Source organism: Aethina tumida, chromosome 5 (genome assembly GCF_024364675.1).
Source record: "Aethina tumida isolate Nest 87 chromosome 5, icAetTumi1.1, whole genome shotgun sequence".
In the NCBI taxonomy this organism is placed as follows: Eukaryota; Metazoa; Arthropoda; class Insecta; order Coleoptera; family Nitidulidae; genus Aethina; species Aethina tumida.
Window position 1 is genome coordinate 4069634 of NC_065439.1, and position 14525 is coordinate 4084158.

Consider the following 14525-nt stretch of genomic DNA (forward strand, 5'->3'; position numbering starts at 1 on the left):
GGTGGGCTTTATAATTTTCAGATATCAGTCCAAGAAAAATAAGAAATTACAGGTTAATTTATTAATTTTAATTAATAAATAAAATAAAGAGGTAAAATTCAATTACAAAAACTTTATTATTTGAATAATTTATGATGTTAATTCAGTTAAAATTGACCAACCTCATAATATGAATTAATTAGCTCATGTTGGAGTAAAGTAGTTTAATAGTTTGGATTAGAATTTCATTTTATTTGAAAAGTTTATACACATTTGTTGCAATTCTAAAACTTGAAATTTCTACCATTAAATTATTAAACATTTCTATTAGACAATTTAAAGCCAACAATAGATTAAATTAACTTCTTAATTCTTCTTTAGATTTATTGATAATTTTTTTCTGAAATGGTCAAAATTATTATATCAATTCAATTCAAATACTCAAAATTTACATGATTTAGGTGGGCTTTATAATTTTCAGACTTCAGTCCAAGGAAAATAAGAAATTACAGGTTAATTTATTAATTTTAATTAATAAATAAAATAAAGAGGTAAAATTCAATTACAAAAACTTTATTATTTGAATAATTTATGATATTAATTCAGTTAAAATTGACCAACCTCATAATATGAATTAATTAGCTCATGTTGGAGTAAAGTAGTTTAATAGTTTGGATTAGAATTTCATTTTATTTGAAAAGTTTATACACATTTGTTGCAATTCTAAAACTTGAAATTTCTACCATTAAATTATTAAACATTTCTATTAGACAATTTAAAGCCAACAATAGATTAAATTAACTTCTTAATTCTTCTTTAGATTTATTGATAATTTTTTTCTGAAATGGTCAAAATTATTATATCAATTCAATTCAAATACTCAAAATTTACATGATTTAGGTGGGCTTTATAATTTTCAGACTTCAGTCCAAGAAAAATAAGAAATTACAGGTTAATTTATTAATTTTAATTAATAAATAAAATAAAGAGGTAAAATTCAATTACAAAAACTTTATTATTTGAATAATTTATGATATTAATTCAGTTAAAATTGACCAACCTCATAATATGAATTAATTAGCTCATGTTGGAGTAAAGTAGTTTAATAGTTTGGATTAGAATTTCATTTTATTTGAAAAGTTTATACACATTTGTTGCAATTCTAAAACTTGAAATTTCTACCATTAAATTATTAAACATTTCTATTAGACAATTTAAAGCCAACAATAGATTAAATTAACTTCTTAATTCTTCTTTAGATTTATTGATAATTTTTTTCTGAAATGGTCAAAATTATTATATCAATTCAATTCAAATACTCAAAATTTACATGATTTAGGTGGGCTTTATAATTTTCAGACTTCAGTCCAAGGAAAATAAGAAATTACAGGTTAATTTATTAATTTTAATTAATAAATAAAATAAAGAGGTAAAATTCAATTACAAAAACTTTATTATTTGAATAATTTATGATATTAATTCAGTTAAAATTGACCAACCTCATAATATGAATTAATTAGCTCATGTTGGAGTAAAGTAGTTTAATAGTTTGGATTAGAATTTCATTTTATTTGAAAAGTTTATACACATTTGTTGCAATTCTAAAACTTGAAATTTCTACCATTAAATTATTAAACATTTCTATTAGACAATTTAAAGCCAACAATAGATTAAATTAACTTCTTAATTCTTCTTTAGATTTATTGATAATTTTTTTCTGAAATGGTCAAAATTATTATATCAATTCAATTCAAATACTCAAAATTTACATGATTTAGGTGGGCTTTATAATTTTCAGACTTCAGTCCAAGGAAAATAAGAAATTACAGGTTAATTTATTAATTTTAATTAATAAATAAAATAAAGAGGTAAAATTCAATTACAAAAACTTTATTATTTGAATAATTTATGATATTAATTCAGTTAAAATTGACCAACCTCATAATATGAATTAATTAGCTCATGTTGGAGTAAAGTAGTTTAATAGTTTGGATTAGAATTTCATTTTATTTGAAAAGTTTATACACATTTGTTGCAATTCTAAAACTTGAAATTTCTACCATTAAATTATTAAACATTTCTATTAGACAATTTAAAGCCAACAATAGATTAAATTAACTTCTTAATTCTTCTTTAGATTTATTGATAATTTTTTTCTGAAATGGTCAAAATTATTATATCAATTCAATTCAAATACTCAAAATTTACATGATTTAGGTGGGCTTTATAATTTTCAGACTTCAGTCCAAGAAAAATAAGAAATTACAGGTTAATTTATTAATTTTAATTAATAAATAAAATAAAGAGGTAAAATTCAATTACAAAAACTTTATTATTTGAATAATTTATGATATTAATTCAGTTAAAATTGACCAACCTCATAATATGAATTAATTAGCTCATGTTGGAGTAAAGTAGTTTAATAGTTTGGATTAGAATTTCATTTTATTTGAAAAGTTTATACACATTTGTTGCAATTCTAAAACTTGAAATTTCTACCATTAAATTATTAAACATTTCTATTAGACAATTTAAAGCCAACAATAGATTAAATTAACTTCTTAATTCTTCTTTAGATTTATTGATAATTTTTTTCTGAAATGGTCAAAATTATTATATCAATTCAATTCAAATACTCAAAATTTACATGATTTAGGTGGGCTTTATAATTTTCAGACTTCAGTCCAAGGAAAATAAGAAATTACAGGTTAATTTATTAATTTTAATTAATAAATAAAATAAAGAGGTAAAATTCAATTACAAAAACTTTATTATTTGAATAATTTATGATATTAATTCAGTTAAAATTGACCAACCTCATAATATGAATTAATTAGCTCATGTTGGAGTAAAGTAGTTTAATAGTTTGGATTAGAATTTCATTTTATTTGAAAAGTTTATACACATTTGTTGCAATTCTAAAACTTGAAATTTCTACCATTAAATTATTAAACATTTCTATTAGACAATTTAAAGCCAACAATAGATTAAATTAACTTCTTAATTCTTCTTTAGATTTATTGATAATTTTTTTCTGAAATGGTCAAAATTATTATATCAATTCAATTCAAATACTCAAAATTTACATGATTTAGGTGGGCTTTATAATTTTCAGACTTCAGTCCAAGAAAAATAAGAAATTACAGGTTAATTTATTAATTTTAATTAATAAATAAAATAAAGAGGTAAAATTCAATTACAAAAACTTTATTATTTGAATAATTTATGATATTAATTCAGTTAAAATTGACCAACCTCATAATATGAATTAATTAGCTCATGTTGGAGTAAAGTAGTTTAATAGTTTGGATTAGAATTTCATTTTATTTGAAAAGTTTATACACATTTGTTGCAATTCTAAAACTTGAAATTTCTACCATTAAATTATTAAACATTTCTATTAGACAATTTAAAGCCAACAATAGATTAAATTAACTTCTTAATTCTTCTTTAGATTTATTGATAATTTTTTTCTGAAATGGTCAAAATTATTATATCAATTCAATTCAAATACTCAAAATTTACATGATTTAGGTGGGCTTTATAATTTTCAGACTTCAGTCCAAGGAAAATAAGAAATTACAGGTTAATTTATTAATTTTAATTAATAAATAAAATAAAGAGGTAAAATTCAATTACAAAAACTTTATTATTTGAATAATTTATGATATTAATTCAGTTAAAATTGACCAACCTCATAATATGAATTAATTAGCTCATGTTGGAGTAAAGTAGTTTAATAGTTTGGATTAGAATTTCATTTTATTTGAAAAGTTTATACACATTTGTTGCAATTCTAAAACTTGAAATTTCTACCATTAAATTATTAAACATTTCTATTAGACAATTTAAAGCCAACAATAGATTAAATTAACTTCTTAATTCTTCTTTAGATTTATTGATAATTTTTTTCTGAAATGGTCAAAATTATTATATCAATTCAATTCAAATACTCAAAATTTACATGATTTAGGTGGGCTTTATAATTTTCAGACTTCAGTCCAAGGAAAATAAGAAATTACAGGTTAATTTATTAATTTTAATTAATAAATAAAATAAAGAGGTAAAATTCAATTACAAAAACTTTATTATTTGAATAATTTATGATATTAATTCAGTTAAAATTGACCAACCTCATAATATGAATTAATTAGCTCATGTTGGAGTAAAGTAGTTTAATAGTTTGGATTAGAATTTCATTTTATTTGAAAAGTTTAGACACATTTATTGCAATTCTAAAACTTGAAATTTCTACCATTAAATTATTAAACATTTCTATTAGACAATTTAAAGCCAACAATAGATTAAATTAACTTCTTAATTCTTCTTTAGATTTATTGATAATTTTTTTCTGAAATGGTCAAAATTATTATATCAATTCAATTCAAATACTCAAAATTTACATGATTTAGGTGGGCTTTATAATTTTCAGACTTCAGTCCAAGGAAAATAAGAAATTACAGGTTAATTTATTAATTTTAATTAATAAATAAAATAAAGAGGTAAAATTCAATTACAAAAACTTTATTATTTGAATAATTTATGATATTAATTCAGTTAAAATTGACCAACCTCATAATATGAATTAATTAGCTCATGTTGGAGTAAAGTAGTTTAATAGTTTGGATTAGAATTTCATTTTATTTGAAAAGTTTAGACACATTTATTGCAATTCTAAAACTTGAAATTTCTACCATTAAATTATTAAACATTTCTATTAGACAATTTAAAGCCAACAATAGATTAAATTAACTTCTTAATTCTTCTTTAGATTTATTGATAATTTTTTTCTGAAATGGTCAAAATTATTATATCAATTCAATTCAAATACTCAAAATTTACATGATTTAGGTGGGCTTTATAATTTTCAGACTTCAGTCCAAGGAAAATAAGAAATTACAGGTTAATTTATTAATTTTAATTAATAAATAAAATAAAGAGGTAAAATTCAATTACAAAAACTTTATTATTTGAATAATTTATGATATTAATTCAGTTAAAATTGACCAACCTGATAATATGAATTAATTAGCTCATGTTGGAGTAAAGTAGTTTAATAGTTTGAATTAGAATTTCATTTTATTTGAAAAGTTTATACACATTTGTTGCAATTCTAAAACTTGAAATTTCTACCATTAAATTATTAAACATTTCTATTAGACAATTTAAAGCCAACAATAGATTAAATTAACTTCTTAATTCTTCTTTAGATTTATTGATAATTTTTTTCTGAAATGGTCAAAATTATTATATCAATTCAATTCAAATACTCAAAATTTACATGATTTAGGTGGGCTTTATAATTTTCAGACTTCAGTCCAAGGAAAATAAGAAATTACAGGTTAATTTATTAATTTTAATTAATAAATAAAATAAAGAGGTAAAATTCAATTACAAAAACTTTATTATTTGAATAATTTATGATATTAATTCAGTTAAAATTGACCAACCTCATAATATGAATTAATTAGCTCATGTTGGAGTAAAGTAGTTTAATAGTTTGGATTAGAATTTCATTTTATTTGAAAAGTTTATACACATTTGTTGCAATTCTAAAACTTGAAATTTCTACCATTAAATTATTAAACATTTCTATTAGACAATTTAAAGCCAACAATAGATTAAATTAACTTCTTAATTCTTCTTTAGATTTATTGATAATTTTTTTCTGAAATGATCAAAATTATTATATCAATTCAATTAAAATACTCAAAATTTACATGATTTAGGTGGGCTTTATAATTTTCAGACTTCAGTCCAAGGAAAATAAGAAATTACAGGTTAATTTATTAATTTTAATTAATAAATAAAATAAAGAGGTAAAATTCAATTACAAAAACTTTATTATTTGAATAATTTATGATATTAATTCAGTTAAAATTGACCAACCTTATAATATGAATTAATTAGCTCATGTTGGAGTAAAGTAGTTTAATAGTTTGGATTAGAATTTCATTTTATTTGAAAAGTTTATACACATTTGTTGCAATTCTAAAACTTGAAATTTCTACCATTAAATTATTAAACATTTCTATTAGACAATTTAAAGCCAACAATAGATTAAATTAACTTCTTAATTCTTCTTTAGATTTATTGATAATTTTTTTCTGAAATGGTCAAAATTATTATATCAATTCAATTCAAATACTCAAAATTTACATGATTTAGGTGGGCTTTATAATTTTCAGACTTCAGTCCAAGGAAAATAAGAAATTACAGGTTAATTTATTAATTTTAATTAATAAATAAAATAAAGAGGTAAAATTCAATTACAAAAACTTTATTATTTGAATAATTTATGATATTAATTCAGTTAAAATTGACCAACCTCATAATATGAATTAATTAGCTCATGTTGGAGTAAAGTAGTTTAATAGTTTGGATTAGAATTTCATTTTATTTGAAAAGTTTATACACATTTGTTGCAATTCTAAAACTTGAAATTTCTACCATTAAATTATTAAACATTTCTATTAGACAATTTAAAGCCAACAATAGATTAAATTAACTTCTTAATTCTTCTTTAGATTTATTGATAATTTTTTTCTGAAATGGTCAAAATTATTATATCAATTCAATTCAAATACTCAAAATTTACATGATTTAGGTGGGCTTTATAATTTTCAGACTTCAGTCCAAGAAAAATAAGAAATTACAGGTTAATTTATTAATTTTAATTAATAAATAAAATAAAGAGGTAAAATTCAATTACAAAAACTTTATTATTTGAATAATTTATGATATTAATTCAGTTAAAATTGACCAACCTCATAATATGAATTAATTAGCTCATGTTGGAGTAAAGTAGTTTAATAGTTTGGATTAGAATTTCATTTTATTTGAAAAGTTTATACACATTTGTTGCAATTCTAAAACTTGAAATTTCTACCATTAAATTATTAAACATTTCTATTAGACAATTTAAAGCCAACAATAGATTAAATTAACTTCTTAATTCTTCTTTAGATTTATTGATAATTTTTTTCTGAAATGGTCAAAATTATTATATCAATTCAATTCAAATACTTAAAATTTACATGATTTAGGTGGGCTTTATAATTTTCAGACTTCAGTCCAAGGAAAATAAGAAATTACAGGTTAATTTATTAATTTTAATTAATAAATAAAATAAAGAGGTAAAATTCAATTACAAAAACTTTATTATTTGAATAATTTATGATATTAATTCAGTTAAAATTGACCAACCTCATAATATGAATTAATTAGCTCATGTTGGAGTAAAGTAGTTTAATAGTTTGGATTAGAATTTCATTTTATTTGAAAAGTTTAGACACATTTATTGCAATTCTAAAACTTGAAATTTCTACCATTAAATTATTAAACATTTCTATTAGACAATTTAAAGCCAACAATAGATTAAATTAACTTCTTAATTCTTCTTTAGATTTATTGATAATTTTTTTCTGAAATGGTCAAAATTATTATATCAATTCAATTCAAATACTCAAAATTTACATGATTTAGGTGGGCTTTATAATTTTCAGACTTCAGTCCAAGGAAAATAAGAAATTACAGGTTAATTTATTAATTTTAATTAATAAATAAAATAAAGAGGTAAAATTCAATTACAAAAACTTTATTATTTGAATAATTTATGATATTAATTCAGTTAAAATTGACCAACCTCATAATATGAATTAATTAGCTCATGTTGGAGTAAAGTAGTTTAATAGTTTGGATTAGAATTTCATTTTATTTGAAAAGTTTATACACATTTGTTGCAATTCTAAAACTTGAAATTTCTACCATTAAATTATTAAACATTTCTATTAGACAATTTAAAGCCAACAATAGATTAAATTAACTTCTTAATTCTTCTTTAGATTTATTGATAATTTTTTTCTGAAATGGTCAAAATTATTATATCAATTCAATTCAAATACTTAAAATTTACATGATTTAGGTGGGCTTTATAATTTTCAGACTTCAGTCCAAGGAAAATAAGAAATTACAGGTTAATTTATTAATTTTAATTAATAAATAAAATAAAGAGGTAAAATTCAATTACAAAAACTTTATTATTTGAATAATTTATGATATTAATTCAGTTAAAATTGACCAACCTCATAATATGAATTAATTAGCTCATGTTGGAGTAAAGTAGTTTAATAGTTTGGATTAGAATTTCATTTTATTTGAAAAGTTTAGACACATTTATTGCAATTCTAAAACTTGAAATTTCTACCATTAAATTATTAAACATTTCTATTAGACAATTTAAAGCCAACAATAGATTAAATTAACTTCTTAATTCTTCTTTAGATTTATTGATAATTTTTTTCTGAAATGGTCAAAATTATTATATCAATTCAATTCAAATACTCAAAATTTACATGATTTAGGTGGGCTTTATAATTTTCAGACTTCAGTCCAAGGAAAATAAGAAATTACAGGTTAATTTATTAATTTTAATTAATAAATAAAATAAAGAGGTAAAATTCAATTACAAAAACTTTATTATTTGAATAATTTATGATATTAATTCAGTTAAAATTGACCAACCTCATAATATGAATTAATTAGCTCATGTTGGAGTAAAGTAGTTTAATAGTTTGGATTAGAATTTCATTTTATTTGAAAAGTTTATACACATTTGTTGCAATTCTAAAACTTGAAATTTCTACCATTAAATTATTAAACATTTCTATTAGACAATTTAAAGCCAACAATAGATTAAATTAACTTCTTAATTTTATATAAATTTCAACAGAAAGATAAAATTCCAATTGACACAAAATGGATATAATTTATATATGGGGGAAATGTTATTCGTACACACAACAAATATTTATGTCAACACGGCCATTGTTCAATTTATTCACATAAATTTTACCAAAGCCAGTTATTTATTTATTTACTTATTATTTGAACTTGATGTGAACATTATTTGTGAATCTCGTTTGCTTTGCTTTAATTTTTAATGATGCAAATAGAAACAATAGTATCTCAAGTAATGGTGTGCTCCTTCTTGAGTTATAGTTTTAATTCGGGCCATTCGTCACCGAGTGAAAAGTTCGGACGACAAGAAGGCGAAGAGTTAAATTTGATATTTCATAACCGGCGCGGAGGAACTCGAAATGCGATTTTTTCCGGTTAAATCCGTTTTCCGCACACGTCTTCGGTACAGCGAAAATATAAAAGTTATCCGGCGACGAGCTCACTTCACATGCCTTCATATTAGCACTTGTCAAAAATATAATAAAAGTTAAATTCTTCGCGAAACTTGCTCCCCACAATGGCCACCCTTTCATTTCATTACCCGCCCCGAGTTCGGGAACTCCCTTCAACTTTCCGCCGACTTGAGGTGTGTGTGGAAAAAGCAAATTGCCGCATTTAAATCTGCGTTACTCGCCAGCCAGCTTTTTCACCAAATAATTTCAAATTTACGCCTCGACTTGTGTACTTCTTTAAGTGGTTGTGCATACACGGGGTGTTAAAAAAATCCCTGAGTAACGTGAATATATTAATTAAATGGACAACATTAAGTTTGGTGACAGTTTGATCCGTCCTAATCCGTTTTTAACAGTCGTCATTAAATGTGTCGTTGTTTGAAACAGTCCGAGTTGATCGGTTAAGCCCTGTAATAAACTAAATTTAATATTTCGACGACGATATTAAAATGTCTGTCGTCTGTCGTGAGTTCAGAACAAACAAGTCTACAGATTAACTCCTTTCAGATGGTGACAACAATTTTTTTCCGTGACACGACGTTTCCAAATGAATTAGTACTTTTTCAAAAGGATCTGCAATTACGGCACTCTGTGAATTGTTAATAATTTTTGAGCACGTGTTACGAATGGATTAACTTGGAACGACCTTTGTTCAACCACCTTATCCGATGTTTATGGATCAATTCAATGTAAAAGCCAAATTGTTTTCCTAAATCGAAATTATTAGAAAAATTTGTTGAATTAATAAAATAATAATTTAGGTGAAATGCGTTTAAGTGCACACACACACACAATCAATCAGCCTATTAATGGATTTTTTTAAGTTGTTCCACTTAGTCGGTAACAATGTGCTCGAACTTAATAACAACCCTGCACCTTCGACAAAAGCAATTTAATTTTAAATTAACGAAGCAACCTTTTAATAACTTCGATTAACATCTCTAATAGACGTGTCTAACGGGCGGGGATGGTAAAAAATAAATTGGTGTGGCTCAGGTAAGTGACGTTTCAGCATTTCAGGCGACTCAACGACCGACTTCTCGATCCCCTTTGTGAGGAAATTGTTTACGGTGGAAACCCCCCATAACAATAATTGTTGGCACATATTCGCAATAGCAGAAACTGTTTTCACTCTATAAAGCACCACCTTAATTTAGTTCTTCCCTCCAGCTACCTGCGTGATTAGGAAGTTTGTCTCTTAGGGCGCCACCAAAGGGTTATTTAAAAGCTTATTATTCCGCCATTATTGGTCTCATTAGTTCCTGACGTGTGTTCAATTCCTGCTTATCTTTGAACACTTCTCATCGAGTTGAATTAAATTAAATTAAATAATTTGGAAACTTTAATATTTACGTTCACAAACGGTTTAATTAATAGTCAACAAAACTTTACCATTCAAAAGTATGTTCAATGGTTTCTAACAGTCTTGACTGAAACTGATTAAAGCAACAAAATGCTTAATCTAATTTTCAGTGACTGTTATCTGGATTACTGCTGAGTAATTTAGCCGAAAATAATGACTAGAAATACTCAATAAGTCAGACAATAGTCAATCTACTAATTTTGAAATTTTTCTAATGAATTTTTTATCACAGTTTGAATTGATCCACAACATAATCTAATTTTGTTTCTGATTAATTTTATTTTACGAACACAAATATATTTTAGCAGGATTTCATGAAAAAATAAAAGTGAAAAATTGGAAATTGTGTAACAAAATGTGGCACAGTAATTTAATTTTTTTGGTTACAGCATAAAGTAATTGAACTGTTTAAAAAATTACGCAAATTGTTTTTTATCCGGCCAAAATATGAAAACTTTTTTTCCATTTAAAAATGTCCAATTAAATCAGGCGTAATTGTCAGGAAATTATATTTTATTTATGACCACAACGAAATATTTATTTTTACATTTGTAATTTAGTTATTTCGTTGTCATGTAATATTCACAGAGCAAACCTAAATAAATATTTTTATTTTGCAGCCCCCAATTCTTGCTTTACGTCATAAATTATTTTAGATGTCAATGAAAATTTAAAATTTATGACTATTGTAAAATTTACGGCAAAAAGCGAATGTACCATTTTTATTTAGTCGCAACTTATTTCGCTTTGTTTAACAACTTCCCTTTTAAAAGTTGACTGTGAGTCAATGAATACAAATAAGTTTTTAATATTTATAAAAGGAGATTAACTCATCAATATGTAAAGGCAAAATTATTATTAAACAGCACAATTATCTTTACGAGCTTGGAATAAAAATTAAACACTTTTATCTTGAGGGTGGCTGTGCGTCAGCTTTATCAAAAAAATCAATTTATGCATTATTTTAGATTTATCATTTAAATCTCAATGGTGAGCCCAAAATACGATACTTATGTTATTTAACATGGAAAGCGCATGCGCAAACCCTTAACGAAGCTACTGACGTCACAACATTGAGAGATTAATAGTTTTACATTTTAAATAGGATTAATATATTTCTCTATTTAAATTTTAATTTTATTTAATGTATGTGGGACACAGAAAGTGGAATATTTATCGAAGGTATTTTAACGAATTTTTCAATTATGAACAAAAATTGAAACAGCAATCAATAATTGAGACCATTGTAAAAAATAATAACCAAACGAACAATATTGCGTTGTTGGTTATAATCGAAAAATTGTAATAAAGGAAATCGATTTCATTTCGAATGCTGTTAATTATCTTGTCGAGTCGAGTGCATTGTGTAAAATTATCAAAAAAGTAATTTAATAAATAATTTGCATTTTCAAAATGTACCCTCTTGATTTGATTATCACAATTGTGTGGCTGAAGCACATAAAAATTATTTAAAAATGCACATCATTTTTTATTCCAAACATAAATCATAACTTATTCACGACTGCCACAAAATATTTAGTTTTACATTTTTTAATTAAAAATATTTGTGTGTTCTTTTTATTTATTAATGTTGAGTTGTTTTATCAATTCTACATGAAAAAATATTGTTATTTAAATGAATGTTTGACGTTATAAATTATCATGGATGTCAATAATTATTTAGTCCATGAAAAATGGATGTACACGTTCATGGAAAACTTAATTTGACAAATGTTGCTTATAAATTAACACACAAATTGTTTTTTTCAACACACAATTTGTATGATTATAATTTTTTTCAGCGTTTAAATCTCATTTTTCTGTTTGAAGCCGCAGTTAAAATAATTGAATACAATCAGGCAAAAATTATTGTATAATTGTCATGAAATTATAATTTATACAGCACCGCAGATTTATTTTTAGACTTTAAACGGGGAATGTTTGTGGTTGTGTCATTTTTACTTGTTAATGCTTTGTTCCTTTGTAACAACAATATTCTTGTTGTGGTAACACAGTTGATTCGTAAAAGATGATGTACACCCTCAGTACACGAGAACAATTAAAAAAGTAAAGAGAGGGCAAATTATTAAACAAACATTCCACTGAAATTATTAGCAGGCGAATAATGGGCAAAAGGAACAACCGGAAACTAGATATAGCGATATTTTTACAAGAGTGGAGCTTAAATAAATTTGTACAAAGCTTTGTGATAACTTTTAAATTCAAATTGCTCCGTTTAATGCGTCCTACAGCAACAAATTTTTCCCGGCTAAAGTAGAAGGAATAAGAATTTTTTACGGGCGAATTTATCGCATCATTAAAATAGGAACCGTTTTGTTCCGTTAGTGGGGCGGCTGCGAAAGTAATCATGTTAGAAAAATCGGAATTAAATTATAATAGAGCATAATATTCCGGCTATTAGGACGGAGGGCTTTCGACTTAAAAGTCGTCGGGAGATAATGCGGATTATTAAAACGAGAGCTTTTATATCGGAATGTATTACTTCAATTAATGCTTTTGCTCAAATAAAAGAGAGGAGGATGTTTTCGACTTCCAAGACCATCTAACAATTGCTCCAACTCACAGATCAACAGCTCAACAGCTTCGCAACGTTTATATGTGTAAGAGATTGGATAGTGGGCCGTTAATGAGTTGCCAAACAATTATATTGGTCGATCAATTACGGCAAAGAAGAGACGTGGTGCAATTTAAAGTGCCGTTCCGGCATCCAGAAAAATAATCGGCGTTACGCCGCCAACGTGTGAGTAACCGACTTACTGACAAATGGAGCTTCGATTTGTTCAATTAGTTTCAGCGTCCGCATTTTTCACACTCCCACAATCCACGTTTCCTCCTCTTCGATTGAATTATCTTCAGTAATTTCATTCTTAATGATCAATTACGTTGTATGACTAAGGGGACTTGAACAAGTTGTGTAGGATTTAATTTTGAAACTTTAGACGACATAATGGGTCAGGTTTTCACGTGGAAAGAAGAGGAATATTATATATAAATGGTAAACAATAAATTTGGAAGACAGCATAATTTTTTTATCTCGTCCCGTTGATTAAGTGGCGCATAATAAATCTGAAGACGATCCTTGAACCTTGCCGTTCCCGTTAATCCATGTTGGTGATCGTCTGCGAGATAAAGATTCCAATTTCTTATTTAGGGCGTAAAAAAAATGTTTATTCAGACCGTCGTTAGCAACAAATTCCTGATTTGCTGCGCCGCATAAACGCCGACTTTTAAATTTAATCAGCAAAGTCCGGAATCATTCGGAAATTTATTTAATGCCGTAATATAGTAAATGTTTTATTCAAAGCGTCCCGAAATAGGCGTCCTGTGGGAAAACCCACCCTCCACGTGACGCGTTGCTGCTGTTGACACGTCCTAGTTTCGATCGAATTATCACGGTTTTTATTACTGCTGATAGAACGTCACAAAAATTGTTTTTATCTTTTTAACCCCGACTACTAATTAACGGGCTTTAATGATGGGTTTGTGCACGCCCAAAATAGGGTTGTACACAAAAATTTTAAATTGTGAAAAAGCTGAAGCTGAAAAATAGTGCTCAAATTAATCCGGGCAAGTTTAATGAAACGCCGATTGAGTTACCAAATGTAATTTAATATTCTTTTATCATTAAACATTTTTATTTTAAATTGAAATCTAATTAACATGAACATGTGGTTACTCTGTCAAATTTTAAAAAACTTTTTGCTTCAAATTTTTTATTAATCTCATTGTTTTTCTTCTTTCAGACTCTCCGATGGAGCAACTGACGTCACAACTATGGAGACAAGGTTAGTGTTTTTATTATTTATTACATTTATTTTATAAAAAATAATGTTACAAACATGCAGTTCACTTTTCTATAATTACTTGGATCTATATTTTCAATTTTTCGTATATCTTACGAAAGGACATTAGACAATTCGATTGTGGAAGGTAAGTTTCTAATTTTTAAAAACATTAACTAAGTGACTGAC